The sequence below is a fragment of the Coregonus clupeaformis genome, unplaced genomic scaffold (genome assembly GCF_020615455.1).
Source record: "Coregonus clupeaformis isolate EN_2021a unplaced genomic scaffold, ASM2061545v1 scaf2993, whole genome shotgun sequence".
Lineage (NCBI taxonomy): Eukaryota > Metazoa > Chordata > Actinopteri > Salmoniformes > Salmonidae > Coregonus > Coregonus clupeaformis.
In genome coordinates this window covers 1-22,829 of record NW_025536447.1, presented here as the reverse complement: position 1 = coordinate 22,829, position 22,829 = coordinate 1, and the positions used below count along the sequence as shown (strand labels likewise).

At 37.0% G+C, this 22,829-nt stretch overlaps 12 non-coding genes across 12 annotated transcripts; all 12 read left to right on the top strand.

Moving 5' to 3' along the window:
* The first annotated feature begins 184 nt into the window (after positions 1-184).
* Positions 185-257, top strand: trnav-aac. Its single transcript has one exon. It is a non-coding gene; the product is annotated as a tRNA-Val (tRNA).
* Positions 258-1,580: 1,323 nt separating this feature from the next.
* On the top strand, positions 1,581-1,653 carry trnav-aac. Its single transcript has one exon. It is a non-coding gene; the product is annotated as a tRNA-Val (tRNA).
* Positions 1,654-2,456: 803 nt separating this feature from the next.
* trnav-aac lies at positions 2,457-2,529 on the top strand. The gene has a single exon. It is a non-coding gene; the product is annotated as a tRNA-Val (tRNA).
* An 804-nt stretch (positions 2,530-3,333) lies between these two features.
* Positions 3,334-3,406, top strand: trnav-aac. Its single transcript has one exon. It is a non-coding gene; the product is annotated as a tRNA-Val (tRNA).
* A 2,171-nt stretch (positions 3,407-5,577) lies between these two features.
* Positions 5,578-5,650, top strand: trnav-aac. The gene has a single exon. It is a non-coding gene; the product is annotated as a tRNA-Val (tRNA).
* A 1,320-nt stretch (positions 5,651-6,970) lies between these two features.
* On the top strand, positions 6,971-7,043 carry trnav-aac. The gene has a single exon. It is a non-coding gene; the product is annotated as a tRNA-Val (tRNA).
* Positions 7,044-9,595: 2,552 nt separating this feature from the next.
* On the top strand, positions 9,596-9,668 carry trnav-aac. Its single transcript has one exon. It is a non-coding gene; the product is annotated as a tRNA-Val (tRNA).
* A 1,805-nt stretch (positions 9,669-11,473) lies between these two features.
* On the top strand, positions 11,474-11,546 carry trnav-aac. The gene has a single exon. It is a non-coding gene; the product is annotated as a tRNA-Val (tRNA).
* A 449-nt stretch (positions 11,547-11,995) lies between these two features.
* Positions 11,996-12,068, top strand: trnav-aac. Its single transcript has one exon. It is a non-coding gene; the product is annotated as a tRNA-Val (tRNA).
* Positions 12,069-12,868: 800 nt separating this feature from the next.
* On the top strand, positions 12,869-12,941 carry trnav-aac. Its single transcript has one exon. It is a non-coding gene; the product is annotated as a tRNA-Val (tRNA).
* A 2,556-nt stretch (positions 12,942-15,497) lies between these two features.
* Positions 15,498-15,570, top strand: trnav-aac. Its single transcript has one exon. It is a non-coding gene; the product is annotated as a tRNA-Val (tRNA).
* A 5,985-nt stretch (positions 15,571-21,555) lies between these two features.
* Positions 21,556-21,628, top strand: trnav-aac. The gene has a single exon. It is a non-coding gene; the product is annotated as a tRNA-Val (tRNA).
* The last annotated feature ends 1,201 nt before the right edge of the window (positions 21,629-22,829 follow it).

Here is a 22,829-nt window from a genome sequence, read left to right as displayed (position 1 = left end):
TACATGCTTCATGAGCAGTTTCTATAGTGTAGTGCTTATCAAGCATGTCTCTAATGCAAAAGGTCCCCGATTCGTAACAGAGAACTCCACTTTTCATGAATGCCTCATTATGGGAATTCAAATACATCACATGCAAAGAATATCACAAAATATCTGTTTACTCAGTGGTATTTGAATAACAGAGGTTTCTGTAGTGTAGTGGTTATCACATTCGCCTAACACGCGAAAGGTCCCTGGTTCAAAACCAGGCAGAAACATAGGTCTCTGATTTTAATAGTTGCCTCATTATGGGATTTCAAATACATTAAAGGAATATCCTTAAAATTCTGTTCATTCATTGTACATGCTTCAATGAACAGTTTCTATAGTGTAGTGCAGGGTTCTTCAATTCCGGTCCTGGAGGGCCGAAACACTTCTGTTTTTTATTTCTACCTGGTAGTTAATTGCACTCTCCTGGTTTCCCAGGTCTGAATTAGCCCCTGATTAGAAGGAGAGGATGAAAAACAGAGGTGTTTCGGCCCTCCAGAACCGGAATTGAAGAACCCTGGTGTAGTGCTTATCAAGCATGTCTCTAAAGCAAAAGGACCCCGATTCGTAACAGAGAACTCCACTTTTCATGAATTCCTCATAATGGGAATTCTAATACAGTACATGCAAAGAATATCACAAAAAATCTGTTTACTCAGCTTTATTCAAAAACCAGAAGTTTCTGTAGTGTAGTGGTAATCACGTTTGCCTAACACGTGAAAGGTCCCTGGTTCAAAACCAGGCAGAAACATAATTCCATATTTTTTATAGTTGCCTCATTATGGCAATTCTAATACATTACATGCAAAGAATATCACAAAAAATATGTTTACTGAGTGTTATTCGTAAAACAGAGGTTTCTGTAGTTTAGTGGTTATCACGTTCACCTATCCCGCGAAAGGTCCCTGGTTCAAAAACAGGCAGAAACATAGTTCTCTGATTTTAATGGTTGCCTCATTATGGCAATTCTAATACATTACATGCAAAGAATATCACAAAATATCTGTTTACTCAGTGGTATTTGAATAGTAGAGGTTTCTGTAGTGTAGTGGTTATCAGGTTACCTAACATGCGAAAGGTCCCTGGTTCAAAACCAGGCAGAAACATAGGTCTCTGATTTTAATAGTTGCCTCATTATGGGATTTCAAATACATTAAAGGAATATCCTTAAAATTATTTTCATTCATTGTACATGCTTCAATGAGCAGTTTCTATAGTGTAGTGCTTATCAAGCATGTCTCTAATGCAAAAAGGTCCCCGATTCGTAACAGAGAACTCCACTTTTCATGAATGCCTCATTATGGGAATTCTAATACAGTACATGCAAAGAATATCACAAAAAATATGTTTACTCAGCTCTATTCATAAACCAGAGGTTTCTGTAGTGTAGTGGTTATCACGTTCGCCTAACACGCGAAAGGTCCTTGGTTCAAAACCAGGCAGAGACAGCGTTCTTTTAATTTCAGAGCAACCTCATTATGGGAATTCTAATACAGTACATGCAAAGAATATCACAAAATATCTGTTTACTCAGTGGTATTTGAAAAACAGAGGTTTCTGTAGTGTAGTGGTTATCACGTTCGCCTAACACGCGAAAGGTCCCTGGTTCAAAACCAGGCAGAAACATAGTTCTCTGATTTTAATAGTTGCCTCATTATGGGATTTCAAAAACATTAAAGGAATATCCTTAAAATTCTGTTCATTCATTGTACATGCTTCAATGAGCAGTTTCTATAGTGTAGTGCTTATCAAGCATGTCTCTAATGCAAAAGGTCCCCGATTCGTAACAGAGAACTCCACTTTTCATGAATGCCTCATTATGGGAATTCTAATACAGTACATGCAAAGAATATCACAAAAAAATCTGTTTACTCAGCTCTATTCATAAACCAGAGGTTTCTGTAGTGTAGTGGTTATCATGTTCGCCTAACACGCGAAAGGTCCCTGGTTCAAAACCAGGCAGAGACAGCGTTCTTTTAATTTCAAAGCAACCTCATTATGGGAATTCTAATACAGTACATGCAAAGAATATCACAAAATATCTGTTTACTCAGTGGTATTTGAAAAACAGAGGTTTCTGTAGTGTAGTGGTTATCACGTTCGCCTAACACGCGAAAGGTCCCTGGTTGAAAAACAGGCAGGGACAGCATTCTTTTAATTTCATAGCAACCTCATTATGGGAATTCTAATACAGTACATGCAAAGAATATCACAAAATATCTGTTTACTCAGTGGTATTTGAACAACAGAGGTTTCTGTATTGTAGTGGTTATCACGTTCGCCTAACACGAGAAAGGTCCCTGGTTCAAAACCAGGTAGAAACATAGTTCTCTGATTTTAAAAGTTGCCCCTTTATGGGAATTATAATACATTACATGCAAAGAATATCACAAAATATCTGTTTACTCAGTGGTATTTGAATAGCAGAGGTTTCTGTAGTGTAGTGGTTATCACGTTCGCCTAACACGTGAAAGGTCCCTGGTTCAAAACCAGGCAGAAACATAGGTCTCAGATTTTAATAGTTGCCTCATTATGGGATTTCAAATACATTAAAGGAATATCCTTAAAATTCTGTTCATTCATTGTACATGCTTCATGAGCAGTTTCTATAGTGTAGTGCTTATCAAGCATGTCTCTAATGCAATAGGTCCCCGATTCATAACAGAGAACTCCACTTTTCATGAATGCCTCATTATGGGAATTGTAATACATCACATGCAAAGAATATCACAAAAAATCTGTTTACTCAGTGTTATTTGTAAAACAAAGGTTTCTGTAGTGTAGTGGTTATCATGTTCGCCTAACACGCGAAAGGTCCCTGGTTCAAAACCAGGCAGAGACAGCGTTCTCTGATTTTAATAGTTGCCTCATTATGGCAATTCTAATACATTACATGCAAAGAATATCACAAAATATCTGTTTACTCAGTGGTATTTGAATTGCAGAGGTTTCTGTAGTGTAAGCGGTTATCACGTTCAGCCTAACACGCGAAAGGTCCCTGGTTAAAAAACAGGCAGAAACATAGTTCTCTGATTTTTATAGTTGCCTCATTATGGCAATTCTAATACATTATATGCAAAGAATATCACAAAATATCTGTTTACTCAGTGTTATTTGAAAAACAGAGGTTTCTGTAGTGTAGTGGTTATCACGTTCCACCTAACACGCGAAAGGTCCCTGGTTCAAAAACAGGCAGAAACATAGTTCTCTGATTTTAATAGTTGCCTCATTATGGCAATTCTAATACATTACATGCAAAGAATATCACAAAAAATCTGTTTACTCAGTGTTATTTGTAAAACAGAGGTTTCTGTAGTGTAGTGGTTATCACGTTCGCCTAACACGCGAAAGGTCCCTGGTTCAAAACCAGGCAGAGACAGCGTTCTTTTAATTTCATAGCAACCTCATTATGGGAATTCTAATACAGTACATGCAAAGAATATCACAAAATATCTGTTTACTCAGTGGTATTTCAAAAACAGAGGTATCTGTAGTGTAGTGGTTATCACGTTCGCCTAACACGCGAAAGGTCCCTGGTTCAAACCCAGGCAGAAACATAGTTCTCTGGTTTTAATAGTTGCCTCATTATGGGATTTCAAATACATTACATGCAAAGAATATCACAAAAAATCTGTTTACTGAGTGTTATTCTTAAATCAGAGTTTTCTGTAGTGTAGTGGTTATCACGTTCGCCTAACACGCGAAAGGTCCCTGGTTCAAAACCAGGCAGAGACAGCGTTCTTTTAATTTCATAGCAACCTCATTATGGGAATTCTAATACAGTACATGCAAAGAATATCACAAAATATCTGTTTACTCAGTGGTATTTCAAAAACAGAGGTATCTGTAGTGTAGTGGTTATCACGTTCGCCTAACACGCGAAAGGTCCCTGGTTCAAACCCAGGCAGAAACATAGTTCTCTGGTTTTAATAGTTGCCTCATTATGGGATTTCAAATACATTAAAGGAATATCCTTAAAATTCTGTTCATTCATTGTACATGCTTCATGAGCAGTTTCTATAGTGTAGTGCTTATCACGCATGCCTCTAATGCAAATGGTCCCCGATTCGTAACAGAGAACTCCACTTTTCATGAATGCCTCATTATGGGAATTCTAATACACTACATGCAAAGAATATCACAAAAAATCTGTTTACTGAGAGTTATTCGTAAAACAGAGGTTTCTGTAGTGTAGTGGTTATCACGTTCACCTAACACGCGAAAGGTCCCTGGTTCAAAACCAGGCAGAGACAGCGTTCTTTTAATTTCATAGCAACCTCATTATGGGAATTCTAATACAGTACATGCAAAGAATATCACAAAATATCTGTTTACTCAGTGGTATTTCAAAAACAGAGGTTTCTGTAGTCTAGTGGTTATCACGTTCGCCTAACACGCGAAAAGTCCCTGGTTCAAACCCAGGCAGAAACATAGTTCTCTGGTTTTAATAGTTGCCTCATTATGGGATTTCAAATACATTAAAGGAATATCCTTAAAATTCTGTTCATTCATTGTACATGCTTCATGAGCAGTTTCTATAGTGTAGTGCTTATCAAGCATGTCTCTAATGCAAAAGGTCCCCGATTCGTAACAGAGAACTCCACTTTTCATGAATGCCTCATTATGGGAATTCTAATACACTACATGCAAAGAATATCACAAAAAATCTGTTTACTGAGAGTTATTCGTAAAACAGAGGTTTCTGTAGTGTAGTGGTTATCACGTTCACCTAACACGCGAAAGGTCCCTGGTTCAAAACCAGGCAGAAACATAGTTCTCTGATTTTAATAGTTGCCTCATTATGGGATTTCAAATACATTAAAGGATTATCCTTAAAATTCTGTTCAATCGTTGTACATGCTTCATGAGCAGTTTCTATAGTGTAGTGCTTATCAAGCATGTCTCTAATGCAAAAGGTCCCCGATTCGTAACAGAGAACTCCACTTTTCATGAATGCCTCATTATGGGAATTCAAATACATCACATGCAAAGAATATCACAAAATATCTGTTTACTCAGTGGTATAGAGTTTTCTGTAGTGTAGTGGTTATCACGTTCGCCTAACACGCGAAAGGTCCCTGGTTCAAAACCAGGCAGAAACATAGGTCTCAGATTTTAATAGTTGCCTCATTATGGGATTTCAAATACATTAAAGGAATATCCTTAAAATTCTGTTCATTCATTGTACATGCTTCAATGAGCAGTTTCTATAGTGTAGTGCAGGGTTCTTCAATTCCGGTCCTGGAGGGCCGAAACAATTCTGTTTTTTATTTCTACCTGGTAGTTAATTGCACTCTCCTGGTTTCCCAGGTCTGAATTAGCCCCTGATTAGAAGGAGAGGATGAAAAACAGAGGTGTTTCGGCCCTCCAGAACCGGAATTGAAGAACCCTGGTGTAGTGCTTATCAAGCATGTCTCTAATGCAAAAGGACCCCGATTCGTAACAGAGAACTCCACTTTTCATGAATTCCTCATAATGGGAATTATAATACAGTACATGCAAAGAATATCACAAAAAATCTGTTTACTCAGCTTTATTCAAAAACCAGAAGTTTCTGTAGTGTAGTGGTAATCACGTTTGCCTAACACGCGAAAGGTCCCTGGTTCAAAACCAGGCAGAAACATAATTCCATATTTTTTATAGTTGCCTCATTATGGCAATTCTAATACATTACATGCAAAGAATATCACAAAAAATCTGTTTACTGAGTGTTATTCGTAAAACAGAGGTTTCTGTAGTTTAGTGGTTATCACGTTCACCTATCCCGCGAAAGGTCCCTGGTTCAAAAACAGCCAGAAACATAGTTCTCTGATTTTAATAGTTGCCTCATTATGGCAATTCTAATACATTACATGCAAAGAATATCACAAAATATCTGTTTACTCAGTGGTATTTGAATAGTAGAGGTTTCTGTAGTGTAGTGGTTATCAGGTTGCCTAACATGCGAAAGGTCCCAGGTTCAAAACCAGGCAGAAACATAGGTCTCTGATTTTAATAGTTGCCTCATTATGGGATTTCAAATACATTAAAGGAATATCCTTAAAATTCTGTTCATTCATTGTACATGCTTCATGAGCAGTTTCTATAGTGTAGTGCTTATCAAGCATGTCTCTAATGCAAAAGGTCCCCGATTCGTAACAGAGAACTCCACTTTTCACGAATGCCTAATTATGTGAATTCTAGTACACTACATGCAAAGAATATCACAAAAAATCTGTTCACTCAGTGTTATTCGTAAAACAGAGGTTTCTGTAGTGTAGTGGTTATTACGTTCAACCTAACAATCGAAAGGTCCCTGGTTCAAAACCAGGCATAAACATAGTTCTCTTATTTTAATAGTTGCCTCATTATGGGAATTCTAATACAGTATATGTAAAGAATATCACAAAATGTCTGTTTACTCAGTGTTATTTGAAAATTAGAGTTTTCTGTAGTGTAGTGGTTATCACGTTCGCCTAACACGCGAAAGGTCTCTGGTTCAAAACCAGGCAGAGACAGTGTTCTTTTAATTTCATAGCAACCTCATTATGGGAATTCTAATACAGTACACGCAAAGAATATCACAAAATATCTGTTTACTCAGTGGTATTTGTAAAACAGAGGTTTCTGTAGTGTAGTGGTTATCACGTTCGCCTAACACGCGAAAGGTCCCTTGTTCAAAACCAGGCAGAAACATAGTTCTCTGATTTTAATAGTTGCCTCATTATGGGATTTCAAATACATTAAAGGAATATCCTTAAAATTATGTTCATTCATTGTTCATGCTTCAATGAGCAGTTTCTATAGTGTAGTGCTTATCAAGCATGTCTCTAATGCAAAAGGTCCCCAATTCGTAACAGAGAACTCCACTTTTCATGAATGCCTCATTATGGGAATTCTAATACACTACATGCAAAGAATATCACAAATTTTCGGTTTACTCAGTGTTATTTGAAATCTAGAGGTTTCTGTAGTGTAGTGGTTATCACGTTCGCCTAACACGCGAAAGGTCCCTGGTTCAAAACCAGGCAGAAACATAGTTCTCTGATTTTTATAGTTGCCTCATTATGGGAATTCTAATACATTAAATGCAAAGAATATCACAAAATATCTTTTTACTCAGTGGTATTTGTAAAACAGAGGTTTCTGTAGTGTAGTGGTTATCACGTTTGCCTAACACGCGAAAGGTCCGTTGTTCAAAACCAGGCAGAAACATAGTTCTCTGATTTTAATAGTTGCCTCATTATGGGATTTCAAATACATTAAAGGAATATCCTTAAAATTCTGTTCATTCATTGTACATGCTTCAATGAACAGTTTCTATAGTGTAGTGCAGGGTTCTTCAATTCCGGTCCTGGAGGGCCGAAACACTTCTGTTTTTTATTTCTACCTGGTAGTTAATTGCACTCTCCTGGTTTCCCAGGTCTGAATTAGCCCCTGATTAGAAGGAGAGGATGAAAAACAGAGGTGTTTCGCCCCTCAGAACCGGAATTGAAGAACCCTGGTGTAGTGCTTATCAAGCATGTCTCTAATGCAAAAGGACCCCGATTCATAACAGAGAACTCCACTTTTCATGAATTCCTCATAATGGGAATTCTAATACAGTACATGCAAAGAATATCACAAAAATCTGTTTACTCAGCTTTATTCAAAAACCAGAAGTTTCTGTAGTGTAGTGGTAATCACGTTTGCCTAACACGTGAAAGGTCCCTGGTTCAAAACCAGGCAGAAACATAATTCCATATTTTTTATAGTTGCCTCATTATGGCAATTCTAATACATTACATGCAAAGAATATCACAAAAAATCTGTTTACTGAGTGTTATTCGTAAAACAGAGGTTTCTGTAGTTTAGTGGTTATCAGGTTCACCTATCCCGCGAAAGGTCCCTGGTTCAAAAACAGGCAGAAACATAGTTCTCTGATTTTAATGGTTGCCTCATTATGGCAATTCTAATACATTACATGCAAAGAATATCACAAAATATCTGTTTACTCAGTGGTATTTGAATTGCAGAGGTTTCTGTAGTGTAGCGGTTATCACGTTCGCCTAACACGCGAAAGGTCCCTGGTTAAAAAACAGGCAGAAACATAGTTCTCTGATTTTTATAGTTGCCTCATTATGGCAATTCTAATACATTACATGCAAAGAATATCACAAAAAATCTGTTTACTGAGTGTTATTCGTAAAACAGAGGTTTCTGTAGTTTAGTGGTTATCACGTTCACCTATCCCGCGAAAGGTCCCTGGTTCAAAAACAGGCAGAAACATAGTTCTCTGATTTTAATGGTTGCCTCATTATGGCAATTCTAATACATTACATGCAAAGAATATCACAAAATATCTGTTTACTCAGTGGTATTTGAATAGTAGAGGTTTCTGTAGTGTAGTGGTTATCAGGTTGCCTAACATGCGAAAGGTCCCTGGTTCAAAACCAGGCAGAAACATAGGTCTCTGATTTTAATAGTTGCCTCATTATGGGATTTCAAATACATTAAAGGAATATCCTTAAAATTATTTTCATTCATTGTACATGCTTCAATGAGCAGTTTCTATAGTGTAGTGCTTATCAAGCATGTCTCTAATGCAAAAGGTCCCCGATTCGTAACAGAGAACTCCACTTTTCATGAATGCCTCATTATGGGAATTCTAATACACTACATGCAAAGAATATCACAAAAACATATGTTTACTCAGCTCTATTCATAAACCAGAGGTTTCTGTAGTGTAGTGGTTATCACGTTCGCCTAACACGCGAAAGGTCCTTGGTTCAAAACCAGGCAGAGACAGCGTTCTTTTAATTTCCAGAGCAACCTCATTATGGGAATTCTAATACAGTACATGCAAAGAATATCACAAAACATCTGTTTACTCAGTGGTATTTGAAAAACAGAGGTTTCTGTAGTGTAGTGGTTATCACGTCTACTAACACGCGAAAGGTCCCTGGTTCAAAACCAGGCAGAAACATAGTTCTCTGATTTTAATAGTTGCCTCATTATGGGATTTCAAAAACATTAAAGGAATATCCTTAAAATTCTGTTCATTCATTGTACATGCTTCAATGAGCAGTTTCTATAGTGTAGTGCTTATCAAGCATGTCTCTAATGCAAAAGGTCCCCGATTCGTAACAGAGAACTCCACTTTTCATGAATGCCTCATTATGGGAATTCTAATACAGTACATGCAAAGAATATCACAAAATATCTGTTTACTCAGTGGTATTTGAAAAACAGAGGTTTCTGTAGTGTAGTGGTTATCACGTTCGCCTAACACGCGAAAGGTCCCTGGTTGAAAAACAGGCAGGGACAGCATTCTTTTAATTTCATAGCAACCTCATTATGGGAATTCTAATACAGTACATGCAAAGAATATCACAAAATATCTGTTTACTCAGTGGTATTTGAACAACAGAGGTTTCTGTATTGTAGTGGTTATCACGTTCGCCTAACACGAGAAAGGTCCCTGGTTCAAAACCAGGCAGAAACATAGTTCTCTGATTTTAAAAGTTGCCTCATTATGGCAATTCTAATACATTACATGCAAAGAATATCACAAAAAATCTGTTTACTCAGTGTTATTTGTAAAACAGAGGTTTCTGTAGTGTAGTGGTTATCACGTTCGCCTAACACGCGAAAGGTCCCTGGTTCAAAACCAGGCAGAGACATCGTTCTTTTAATTTCATAGCAACCTCATTATGGGAATTCTAATACAGTACATGCAAAGAATATCACAAAATATATGTTTACTCAGTGGTATTTCAAAAACAGAGGTATCTGTAGTGTAGTGGTTATCACGTTCGCCTAACACGCGAAAGGTCCCTGGTTCAAACCCAGGCAGAAACATAGTTCTCTGGTTTTAATAGTTGCCTCATTATGGGATTTCAAATACATTAAAGGAATATCCTTAAAATTCTGTTCATTCATTGTACATGCTTCATGAGCAGTTTCTATAGTGTAGTGCTTATCACGCATGTCTCTAATGCAAATGGTCCCCGATTCGTAACAGAGAACTCCACTTTTCATGAATGCCTCATTATGGGAATTATAATACACTACATGCAAAGAATATCACAAAAAATCTGTTTACTGAGAGTTATTCGTAAAACAGAGGTTTCTGTAGTGTAGTGGTTATCACGTTCACCTAACACGCGAAAGGTCCCTGGTTCAAAACCAGGCAGAGACAGCATTCTTTTAATTTCATAGCAACCTCATTATGGGAATTCTAATACAGTACATGCAAAGAATATCACAAAATATCTGTTTACTCAGTGGTATTTCAAAAACAGAGGTTTCTGTAGTCTAGTGGTTATCACGTTCGCCTAACACGCGAAAAGTCCCTGGTTCAAACCCAGGCAGAAACATAGTTCTCTGGTTTTAATAGTTGCCTCATTATGGGATTTCAAATACATTAAAGGAATATCCTTAAAATTCTGTTCATTCATTGTACATGCTTCATGAGCAGTTTCTATAGTGTAGTGCTTATCAAGCATGTCTCTAATGCAAAAGGTCCCCGATCGTGAACAGAGAACTCCACTTTTCATGAATGCCTCATTATGGGAATTATAATACACTACATGCAAAGAATATCACAAAAAATCTGTTTACTGAGTGTATTTGTAAAACAGATGGTTTCTGTAGTGTAGTGGTTATAAAAGATTTCACCTAACTTACGCGAAAGGTCCCTGGTTCAAAACTAGGCAGAGACATCTTTGTTTCTTTTGAACCTATCATTACGGGAATTTAATACAGTACCTTTGCAAAGATATCACAAAATCTGTTTACTCAAAGGTGGTATTTCAAAATAGAGGTTTCTGTCGTTGGTGGTTATCACGTTAGCCCTAACACGCGAAAAAGTCCCTGGTTTAAGTAGAAACATAGTTCTCTGGTTTTAATAGTTGCCTCATTATGGGATTTCAAATACATTAAAGGAATATCCCTTAAATTCTGTTTAATTTCATTGTACATGCTTCATGAGCAGTTTCTATAGTGTAGTGCTTACTGCTACATGTCTCTAATAAAGGTCCCCTGATTGTAGAGAACTCCACTTTTTGATACTATGGGAATTATAATACACTACATGCAAAGAATATCACAAAAATCTGTTTACTGAGAGTTATTCGTAAAACAGAGGTTTCTGTAGTGTAGTGGTTATCACGTTCACCTAACACGCGAAAGGTCCCTGGTTCAAAACCAGGCAGAAACATAGTTCTCTGATTTTAATAGTTGCCTCATTATGGGATTTCAAATACATTAAAGGATTATCCTTAAAATTCTGTTCAATCGTTGTACATGCTTCATGAGCAGTTTCTATAGTGTAGTGCTTATCAAGCATGTCTCTAATGCAAAAGGTCCCCGATTCGTAACAGAGAACTCCACTTTTCATGAATGCCTCATTATGGGAATTCAAATACATCACATGCAAAGAATATCACAAAATATCTGTTTACTCAGTGGTATTTGAATAACAGAGGTTTCTGTAGTGTAGTGGTTATCATGTTCGCCTAACACGCGAAAGGTCCCTGGTTCAAAACCAGGCAGAAACATAGGTCTCAGATTTTAATAGTTGCCTCATTATGGGATTTCAAATACATTAAAGGAATATCCTTAAAATTCTGTTCATTCATTGTACATGCTTCAATGAGCAGTTTCTATAGTGTAGTGCAGGGTTCTTCAATTCCGGTCCTGGAGGGCCGAAACACTTCTGTTTTTTATTTCTACCTGGTAGTTAATTGCACTCACCTGGTTTCCCAGGTCTGAATTAGCCCCTGATTAGAAGGAGAGGATGAAAAACAGAGGTGTTTCAGCCCTCCAGGACCGGAATTGAAGAACCCTGGTATAGCGCTTATCAAGCATGTCTCTAATGCAAAAGGACCCCGATTCGAAAACAGAGAACTCCACTTTTCATGAATTCCTCATTATGGGAATTCTAATACAGTACATGCAAAGAATATCACAAAAAATCTGTTTACTCAGCTTTATTCAAAAACCAGAAGTTTCTGTAGTGTAGTGGTAATCACGTTTGCCTAACACGCGAAAGGTCCCTGGTTCAAAACCAGGCAGAAACATAATTCCATATTTTTTATAGTTGCCTCATTATGGCAATTCTAATACATTACATGCAAAGAATATCACAAAAAATCTGTTTACTGAGTGTTATTCAGAAACAGAGGTTTCTGTAGTTTAGTGGTTATCACGTTCACCTATCCCGCGAAAGGTCCCTGGTTCAAAAACAGGCAGAAACATAGTTCTCTGATTTTAATAGTTGCCTCATTATGGCAATTCTAATACATTACATGCAAAGAATATCACAAAATATCTGTTTACTCAGTGGTATTTGAATAGTAGAGGTTTCTGTAGTGTAGTGGTTATCAGGTTGCCTAACATGCGAAAGGTCCCTGGTTCAAAACCAGGCAGAAACATAGGTCTCTGATTTTAATAGTTGCCTCATTATGGGATTTCAAATACATTAAAGGAATATCCTTAAAATTATGTTCATTCATTGTACATGCTTCAATGAGTAGTTTCTATAGTGTAGTGCTTATCAAGCATGTCTCTAATGCAAAAGGTCCCGATTCGTAACAGAGAACTCCACTTTTCATGAATGCCTCATTATGGGAATTCTAATACAGTACATGCAAAGAATATCACAAAAAAATCTGTTTACTCAGCTCTATTCATAAACCAGAGGTTTCTGTAGTGTAGTGGTTATCACGTTCGCCTAACACGCGAAAGGTCCTTGGTTCAAAACCAGGCAGAGACAGCGTTCTTTTAATTTCAGAGCAACCTCATTATGGGAATTCTAATACAGTACATGCAAAGAATATCACAAAATATCTGTTTACTCAGTGTTATTTGAAATCTAGAGGTTTCTGTAGTGTAGTGGTTATCACGTTCGCCTAACACGCGAAAGGTCCCTGGTTCAAAACCAGGCAGAAACATAGTTCTCTGATTTTTATAGTTGCCTCATTATGGGAATTCTAATACATTAAATGCAAAGAATATCACAAAATATCTTTTTACTCAGTGGTATTTGTAAAACAGAGGTTTCTGTAGTGTAGTGGTTATCACGTTTGCCTAACACGCGAAAGGTCCGTTGTTCAAAACCAGGCAGAAACATAGTTCTCTGATTTTAATAGTTGCCTCATTATGGGATTTCAAATACATTAAAGGAATATCCTTAAAATTCTGTTCATTCATTGTACATGCTTCAATGAACAGTTTCTATAGTGTAGTGCAGGGTTCTCAATTCCGGTCCTGGAGGGCCGAAACACTTCTGTTTTTTATTTCTACCTGGTAGTTAATTGCACTCTCCTGGTTTCCCAGGTCTGAATTAGCCCCTGATTAGAAGGAGAGGATGAAAAACAGAGGTGTTTCGGCCCTCCAGAACCGGAATTGAAGAACCCTGGTGTAGTGCTTATCAAGCATGTCTCTAATGCAAAAAGGACCCCCGATTCGTAACAGAGAACTCCACTTTTCATGAATTCCTCATAATGGGGAATTCTAATACAGTACATGCAAAGAATATCACAAAAATCTGTTTACTCAGCTTTATTCAAAAGGCCAGAAGTTTCTGTAGTGTAGTGGTAATCACGTTTGCCTAACACGGAAAGGTCCCTGGTTCAAAACCAGGCAGAAACATAATTCCATATTTTTATAGTTGCCTCATTATGGCAATTCTAATACATTACATGCAAAGAATATCACAAAAAAATCTGTTTACTGAGTGTTATTCGAAAAACAGAGGTTTCTGTAGTTTAGTGGTTATCAGGTTCACCTATCCGCGAAAGGTCCCTGGTTCAAAAACAGGCAGAAACATAGTTCTCTGATTTTAATGGTTGCCTCATTATGGCAATTCTAATACATTACATGCAAAGAATATCACAAAATATCCTGTTTACTCAGTGGTATTTGAATTGCAGAGGTTTCTGTAGTGTAGCGGTTATCACGTTCGCCTAACACGCGAAAGGTCCCTGGTTAAAAAACAGGCAGAAACATAGTTCTCTGATTTTTATAGTTGCCTCATTATGGCAATTCTAATACATTACATGCAAAGAATATCACAAAAAATCTGTTTACTGAGTGTTATTCGTAAAACAGAGGTTTCTGTAGTTTAGTGGTTATCACGTTCACCTATCCCGCGAAAGGTCCCTGGTTCAAAAACAGGCAGAAACATAGTTCTCTGATTTTAATGGTTGCCTCATTATGGCAATTCTAATACATTACATGCAAAGAATATCACAAAATATCTGTTTACTCAGTGGTATTTGAATAGTAGAGGTTTCTGTAGTGTAGTGGTTATCAGGTTGCCTAACATGCGAAAGGTCCCTGGTTCAAAACCAGGCAGAAACATAGGTCTCTGATTTTAATAGTTGCCTCATTATGGGATTTCAAATACATTAAAGGAATATCCTTAAAATTATTTTCATTCATTGTACATGCTTCAATGAGCAGTTTCTATAGTGTAGTGCTTATCAAGCATGTCTCTAATGCAAAAGGTCCCCGATTCGTAACAGAGAACTCCACTTTTCATGAATGCCTCATTATGGGAATTCTAATACAGTACATGCAAAGAATATCACAAAAAAATATGTTTACTCAGCTCTATTCATAAACCAGAGGTTTCTGTAGTGTAGTGGTTATCACGTTCGCCTAACACGCGAAAGGTCCTTGGTTCAAAACCAGGCAGAGACAGCGTTCTTTTAATTTCAGAGCAACCTCATTATGGGAATTCTAATGCAGTACATGCAAAGAATATCACAAAATATCTGTTTACTCAGTGGTATTTGAAAAACAGAGGTTTCTGTAGTGTAGTGGTTATCACGCTCAGCCTAACACGCGAAAGGTCCCTGGTTCAAAACCAGGCAGAAACATAGTTCTCTGATTTTAATAGTTGCCTCATTATGGGATTTCAAATACATTAAAGGAATATCCTTAAAATTCTGTTCATTCATTGTACATGCTTCAATGAGCAGTTTCTATAGTGTAGTGCTTATCAAGCATGTCTCTAATGCAAAAGGTCCCCGATTCGTAACAGAGAACTCCACTTTTCATGAATGCCTCATTATGGGAATTCTAATACAGTACATGCAAAGAATATCACAAAATATCTGTTTACTCAGTGGTATTTGAAAAACAGAGGTTTCTGTAGTGTAGTGGTTATCACGTTCGCCTAACACGCGAAAGGTCCCTGGTTGAAAAACAGGCAGGGACAGCATTCTTTAATTTCATAGCAACCTCATTATGGGAATTCTAATACAGTACATGCAAAAAGAATATCACAAATATCTGTTTACTCAGTGGTATTTGAACAACAGAGGTTTCTGTATTGTAGTGGTTATCACGTCAGCCTAACACGAGAAAGGTCCCTGGTTCAAAACCAGGCAGAAACATAGTTCTCTGATTTTAAAAGTTGCCCCTTTATGGGAATTATAATACATTACATGCAAAGAATATCACAAAATATCTGTTTACTCAGTGGTATTTGAATAGCAGAGGTTTCTGTAGTGTAGTGGTTATCACGTTCGCCTAACACGTGAAAGGTCCCTGGTTCAAAACCAGGCAGAAACATAGGTCTCAGATTTTAATAGTTGCCTCATTATGGGATTTCAAATACATTAAAGGAATATCCTTAAAATTATTTTCATTCATTGTACATGCTTCAATGAGCAGTTTCTATAGTGTAGTGCTTATCAAGCATGTCTCTAATGCAAAAGGTTCCCGATTCGTAACAGAGAACTCCACTTTTCATGAATGCCTCATTATGGGAATTCTAATACAGTACATGCAAAGAATATCACAAAAAATCTGTTTACTCAGCTCTATTCATAAACCAGAGGTTTCTGTAGTGTAGTGGTTATCATGTTCGCCTAACACGCGAAAGGTCCCTGGTTCAAAACCAGGCAGAGACAGCGTTCTTTTAATTTCAAAGCAACCTCATTATGGGAATTCTAATACAGTACATGCAAAGAATATCACAAAATATCTGTTTACTCAGTGGTATTTGAAAAACAGAGGTTTCTGTAGTGTAGTGGTTATCACGTTCGCACTAACACGCGAAAGGTCCCTGGTTGAAAAACCAGGCAGGGACATTTCTTTTAATTTCATAGCAACCTCATTATGGGAATTCAATACAGTACATGCAAAGAATATCACAAAATATCTGTTTACTCAGTGGCATTTGAATAACAGAGGTTTCTGTAGTGTAGTGGTTATCACGTTACTCCTAACACGAAAGGTCCCTGGTTCAAAACCAGGCAGAAACATAGTTCTCTGATTTTAAAAGTTGCCTTTTGGGAATTATAATACATTACATGCAAAGAATATCACAAAATATCTGTTTACTCAGTGGTATTTGAATAGCAGAGGTTTCTGTAGTGTAGTGGTTATCACGTTCGCCTAACACGTGAAAGGTCCCTGGTTCAAACCAGGCAGAAACATAGGTCTCAGATTTTAATAGTTGCCTCATTATGGGATTTCAAATACATTAAAGGAATATCCTCAAAATTCTGTTCATTCATTGTACATGCTTCATGAGCAGTTTCTATAGTGTAGTGCCTATCAAGCATGTCTCTAATGCAATAGGTCCCCGATTCATAACAGAGAACTCCACTTTTCATGAATTGCCTCATTATGGGAATTGTAATACATCACATGCAAAGAATATCACAAAAAATCTGTTTACTCAGTGTTATTTGTAAAACAAAGGTTTCTGTAGTGTAGTGATTTTCATGTTCACAATTAACACGCGAAAGGTCCCTGGTTCAAAACCAGGCAGAGACAGCGTTCTCTGATTTTAATAGTTGCCTCATTATGGCAATTCTAATACATTACATGCAAAGAATATCACAAAATATCTGTTTACTCGGTGGTATTTGAATTGCCAGAGGTTTCTGTAGTGTAGCGGTTATCACGTTCAGCCTAACATGCAGAAAGGTCCCTGGTTAAAAACAGGCAGAAACATAGTTCTCTGATTTTAATAGTTGCCTCATTATGGCAATTCTAATACATTATATGCAAAGAATATCACAAAATATCTGTTTACTCAGTGTTATTTGAAAAACAGAGGTTTCTGTAGAGTAGTGGTTATCACTACCTAACATGAAAGGTCCCTGGTTCAAAAACAGGCAGAAACATAGTTCTCTGATTTTAATAGTTGCCTCATTATGGCAATTCTAATACAGTACATGCAAAGAATATCACAAAAAATCTGTTTACTCAGTGTTATTTGTAAAACAGAGGTTTCTGTAGTGTAGTGGTTATCACGTTCCTAACACGCGAAAGGTCCCTGGTTCAAAACCAGGCAGAGACAGCGTTCTTTAATTTCATAGCAACCTCATTATGGAATTCTATTACAGTACATGCAAAGAATATCACAAAATATCTGTTTACTCAGTGGTATTTCAAAAACAGAGTATCTGTAGTGTAGTGGTTATCACGTTAGCCTAACATGCGAAAGGTCCCTGGTTCAAACCCAGGCAGAAACATAGTTCTCTTGTTTTAATAGTTGCCTCATTATGGGATTTCAAATACATTAAAGGAATATCCTTAAAATTCTGTTCATTCATTGTACACGCTTCATGAGCAGTTTCTATAGTGTAGTGCTTATCAAGCATGTCTCTAATGCAAAAGGTCCCCGATTCGTAACAGAGAACTCCACTTTTCATGAATGCCTCATTATGGGAATTCTAATACACTACATACAAAGAATATCACAAAAATCTGTTTACTGAGAGTTATTCGTAAACAGAGGTTTCTGTAGTTAGTGGTTATCACGTTCACCTAATACGTGAAGGTCCCTGGTTCAAAACCAGGCAGAGACAGCGTTCTTTTAATTTCATAGCAACCTCATTATGGGAATTCTAATACATACATGCAAAGAATATCACAAAATATCTGTTTACTCAGTGGTATTTCAAAAACAGAGGTTTCTGTAGTGTAGTGGTTATCACTTCCCTAACATGCGAAAGGTCCCTGGTTCAAACCCAGGCAGAAACATAGTTCCGTGATTTTTAATAGTTGCCTCATTATGGGATTTCAAATACATTAAAGGAATATCCTTAAAATTCTGTTCATTCATTGTACATGCTTCAATGAGCAGTTTCTATAGTGTAGTGCTTATCAAGCATGTCTCTAATGCAAAAGGTCCCCGATTCGTAACAGAGAACTCCACTTTTCATGAATTCCTCATTATGGGAATTCTAATACACTACATGCAAAGAATATCACAAATTTTCGGTTTACTCAGTGTTATTTGAAATCTAGAGGTTTCTGTAGTGTAGTGGTTATCAAGTATGTCTCTAATGCAAAAGGTCCCCGATTCGTAACAGAGAACTCCACTTTTCATGAATGCCTCATTATGTGAATTCTAGTACACTACATGCAAAGAATATCACAAAAAATCTGTTCACTCAGTGTTATTCGTAAAACAGAGGTTTCTGTAGTGTAGTGGTTATTACGTTCAACCTAACAATCGAAAGGTCCCTGGTTCAAAACCAGGCATAAACATAGTTCTCTTATTTTAATATCTCATTATGGGAATTATAATACAGTATATGCAAGAATATCACAAAATGTCTGTTTACTCAGTGTTATTTGAAAATTAGAGTTTTCTGTAGTGTAGTGGTTATCACGTTCGCTTAACACGCGAAAGGTCTCTGGTGCAAAACCAGGCAGAGACAGTGTTTTCTGAATTTCATAGCAACCTCTTATGGGAATTCTAATACAGTACAGCAAAGAATATCACAAAATATCTGTTTACTCAGTGATATTTGTAAAACAGAGGTTTCTGTAGTGTAGTGGTTATCACGTTCGCCTAACACGCGAAAGGTCCCTTGTTCAAAACCAGGCAGAAACATAGTTCTCTGATTTTAATAGTTGCCTCATTATGGGATTTCAAATACATTAAAGGAATATCCTTAAAATTATGTTCATTCATTGTTCATGCTTCAATGAGCAGTTTCTATAGTGTAGTGCCTACAAGCATGTCTCTAATGCAAAAGGTCCCCAATTCGTAACAGAGAACTCCACTTTTCATGAATGCCTCATTATGGGAATTCTAATACACTACATGCAAAGAATATCACAAAAAAATCTGTTTACTCAGCTTTATTCATAAACCAGAGGTTTCTGTAGTGTAGTGGTTATCCACGTCTTCTTTCCGAAAGGTCCCTGATTCAAAACCAGGCAGAAACAGCATTCTTTTAATTTCATAGCAACCTCATTAGGGGAATTCTATACAGTATGTAAAGGAATATCACAAAATATCTGTTTACTCAGTGTTATTTGAAAATTAGAGTTTTCTGTAGTGTAGTAGTTATCACGTTCACCTAACACGCGAAGGTCTCTGGTTCAAAACCAGGCAAGAGACAGTGTTCTCTTATTTTCATGCAACCTCATTATGGGAATTCTAATACAGTACACGCGCAAAGAATATCACAAAATATCTGTTTACTCAGTGGTATTTGTAAAACAGAGGTTTCTGTAGTGTAGTGGTTATCACGTTCGCCTAACACGCGAAAGGTCCCTTGTTCAAAACCAGGCAGAAACATAGTTCTCTGATTTTAATAGTTGCCTCATTATGGGATTTCAAATACATTAAAGGAATATCCTTAAAATTATGTTCATTCATTGTTCATGCTTCAATGAGCAGTTTCTATAGTGTAGTGCTTATCAAGCATGTCTCTAATGCAAAAGGTCCCCAATTCGTAACAGAGAACTCCACTTTTCATGAATGCCTCATTATGGGAATTCTAATACACTACATGCAAAGAATATCACAAAAAAATCTGTTTACTAAGCTTTATTCATAAACCAGAGGTTTCTGTAGTGTAGTGGTTATCACGTTCGCCTAACTCGCGAAAGGTCCCTGATTCAAAACCAGGCAGAAACAGCATTCTTTTAATTTCATAGCAACCTCATTATGGGAATTCTAATACAGTATATGCAAAGAATATCACAAAATATCTGTTTACTCAGTGTTATTTGAAAATTAGAGTTTTCTGTAGTGTAGTCGTTATCACGTTCGCCTAACACGCGAAAGGTCTCTGGTTCAAAACCAGGCAGAGACAGTTGTTCTTATTTTAGCAACCTCATTATGGGAATTCTAATACAGTACATGCAAAGAATATCACAAAATATCTGTTTACTCAGTGGTATTTGTAAAACAGAGGTTTCTGTAGTGTAGTGATCACGTTCGCTAACACGCAAAGGTCCCTTGTTAAAACCAGGCAGAAACATAGTTCTCTGATTTTAATAGTTGCCTCATTATGGGATTTCAAATACATTAAAGGAATATCCTTAAAATTATGTTAATTCATTGTTCATGCTTCAATGAGCAGTTTCTATAGTGTAGTGCTTATCAAGCATGTCTCTAATGCAAAAGGTCCCCATTCGTAACAGAGAACCCACTTTTCACACTGAATGCCTCATTATGGGAATTCTAATACACTACATGCAAAGAATATCACAAAAAAATCTGTTTACTCAGCTTTATTCATAAACCAGAGGTTTCTGTAGTGTAGTGGTTATCACGTTCGCCTAACTCGCGAAAGGTCCCTGATTCAAAACCAGGCAGAAACAGCATTCTTTTAATTTCATAGCAACCTCATTATGGGAATTCTAATACAGTACATGCAAAGAATATCACAAAATATCTGTTTACTCAGTGTTATTTGAAGAGCAGAGGTTTCTGTAGTGTAGTGGTTATCACTTTCGCCTAATACGCGAAAGGTCCCTGGTTCAAAACCAGGCAGAGACATAGTTCCATATTTTTAATAGTTGCCTCATTATGGGATTTCAAATACATTAAAGGAATATCCTTAAAATTCTGTTCATTCATTGTACAGCTATGAGCAGTTTCTATGTGTAGTGCTTATCAACATGTCTCTAATGCAAAAGGTCCCGATTCGTAACAGAGAACTCCACTTTTCATGAATGCCTCATTATGTGAATTCTAGTACACTACATGCAAAGAATATCACAAAAAATCTGTTCACTCAGTGTTATTCGTAAAACAGAGGTTTCTGTAGTGTAGTGGTTATTACGTTCAACCTAACAATCGAAAGGTCCCTGGTTCAAAACCAGGCATAAACATAGTTCTCTTATTTTAATAGTTGCCTCATTATGGGAATTCTAATACAGTATATGTAAAGAATATCACAAAATGTCTGTTTACTCAGTGTTATTTGAAAATTAGAGTTTTCTGTAGTGTAGTGGTTATCACGTTCGCCTAACACGCGAAAGGTCTCTGGTTCAAAACCAGGCAGAGACAGTGTTCTTTTAATTTCATAGCAACCTCATTATGGGAATTCTAATACACTACATGCAAAGAATATCACAAAAAAATCTGTTTACTCAGCTTTATTCATAAACCAGAGGTTTCTGTAGTGTAGTGGTTATCACGTTCGCCTAACTCGCGAAAGGTCCCTGATTCAAAACCAGGCAGAAACAGCATTCTTTTAATTTCATAGCAACCTCATTATGGGAATTCTAATACAGTACATGCAAAGAATATCACAAAATATCTGTTTACTCAGTGTTATTTGAATAGCAGAGGTTTCTGTAGTGTAGTGGTTATCACTTTCGCCTAACACGCGAAAGGTCCCTGGTTCAAAACCAGGCAGAGACATAGTTCCATATTTTTAATAGTTGCCTCATTATGGGATTTCAAATACATTAAAGGAATATCCTTAAAATTCTGTTCATTCATTGTACATGCTTCAATGAGCAGTTTCTATAGTGTAGTGCTTATCAAGCATGTCTCTAATGCAAAAGGTCCCCGATTCGTAACAGAGAACTCCACTTTTCATGAATTCCTCATTATGGGAATTCTAATACACTACATGCAAAGAATATCGGACAAATTTTCGGTTTACTCAGTGTTATTTGAAATCTAGAGGTTTCTGTAGTGTAGTGGTTATCACGTCCCCTAACACGCCGACGAAAGGTCCCTGGTTCAAAACCAGGCAGAAACATAGTTCTCTGATTTTTATAGTTGCCTCATTATGGGAATTCTAGTACATTAAATGCAAAGAATATCACAAAATATCTGTTTACTCAGTGGTATTTGTAAAACAGAGGTTTCTGTAGTGTAGTGAGTTATCACGTTTGCCTAATACGCGAAAGGGTCCGTTGTTCAAAACCAGGCAGAAACATAGTTCTCTGATTTTAATAGTTGCCTCATTACGGGATTTCAAATACATTAAAGGAATATCCTTAAAATTATGTTCATTCATTGTACATGCTTCAATGAGCAGTTTCTATAGTGTAGTGCAGGGGTTCTTCAATTCCGGTCCTGGAGGGCCGAAACACTTCTGTTTTTTATTTCTACCTGGTAGTTAATTGCACTCACCTGGTTTCCAGGTCTGAATTAGCCCCCTGATTAGAAGGGAGAGGATGAAAAACAGAGGTGTTTCAGCCCCTCAGGACCGGAAATGAAGAACTCTGGTATAGCGCTTATCAAGCATGTCTCTAATGCAAAAGGACCCCGATTCGAAAACAGAGAACTCCACTTTTCATGAATTCCTCATTATGGGAATTCTAATACAGTACATGCAAAGAATATCACAAAAAATCTGTTTACTCAGCTTTATTCATAAACCAGAAGTTTCTGTATTGTTGTGGTTATCACGTTCGCCTAACACGCGAAAGGTCCCTGGTTCAAAACCAGGCAGAAACATAGTTCCATATTTTTAATAGTTGCCTCATTATGGGATTTAAAATACATTAAAGGAATATCCTTAAAATTCTGTTCATTCATTGTACATGCTTCAATGAGCAGTTTCTATAGTGTAGTGCTTATCAAACATGTCTCTAATGCAAAGGTTCCC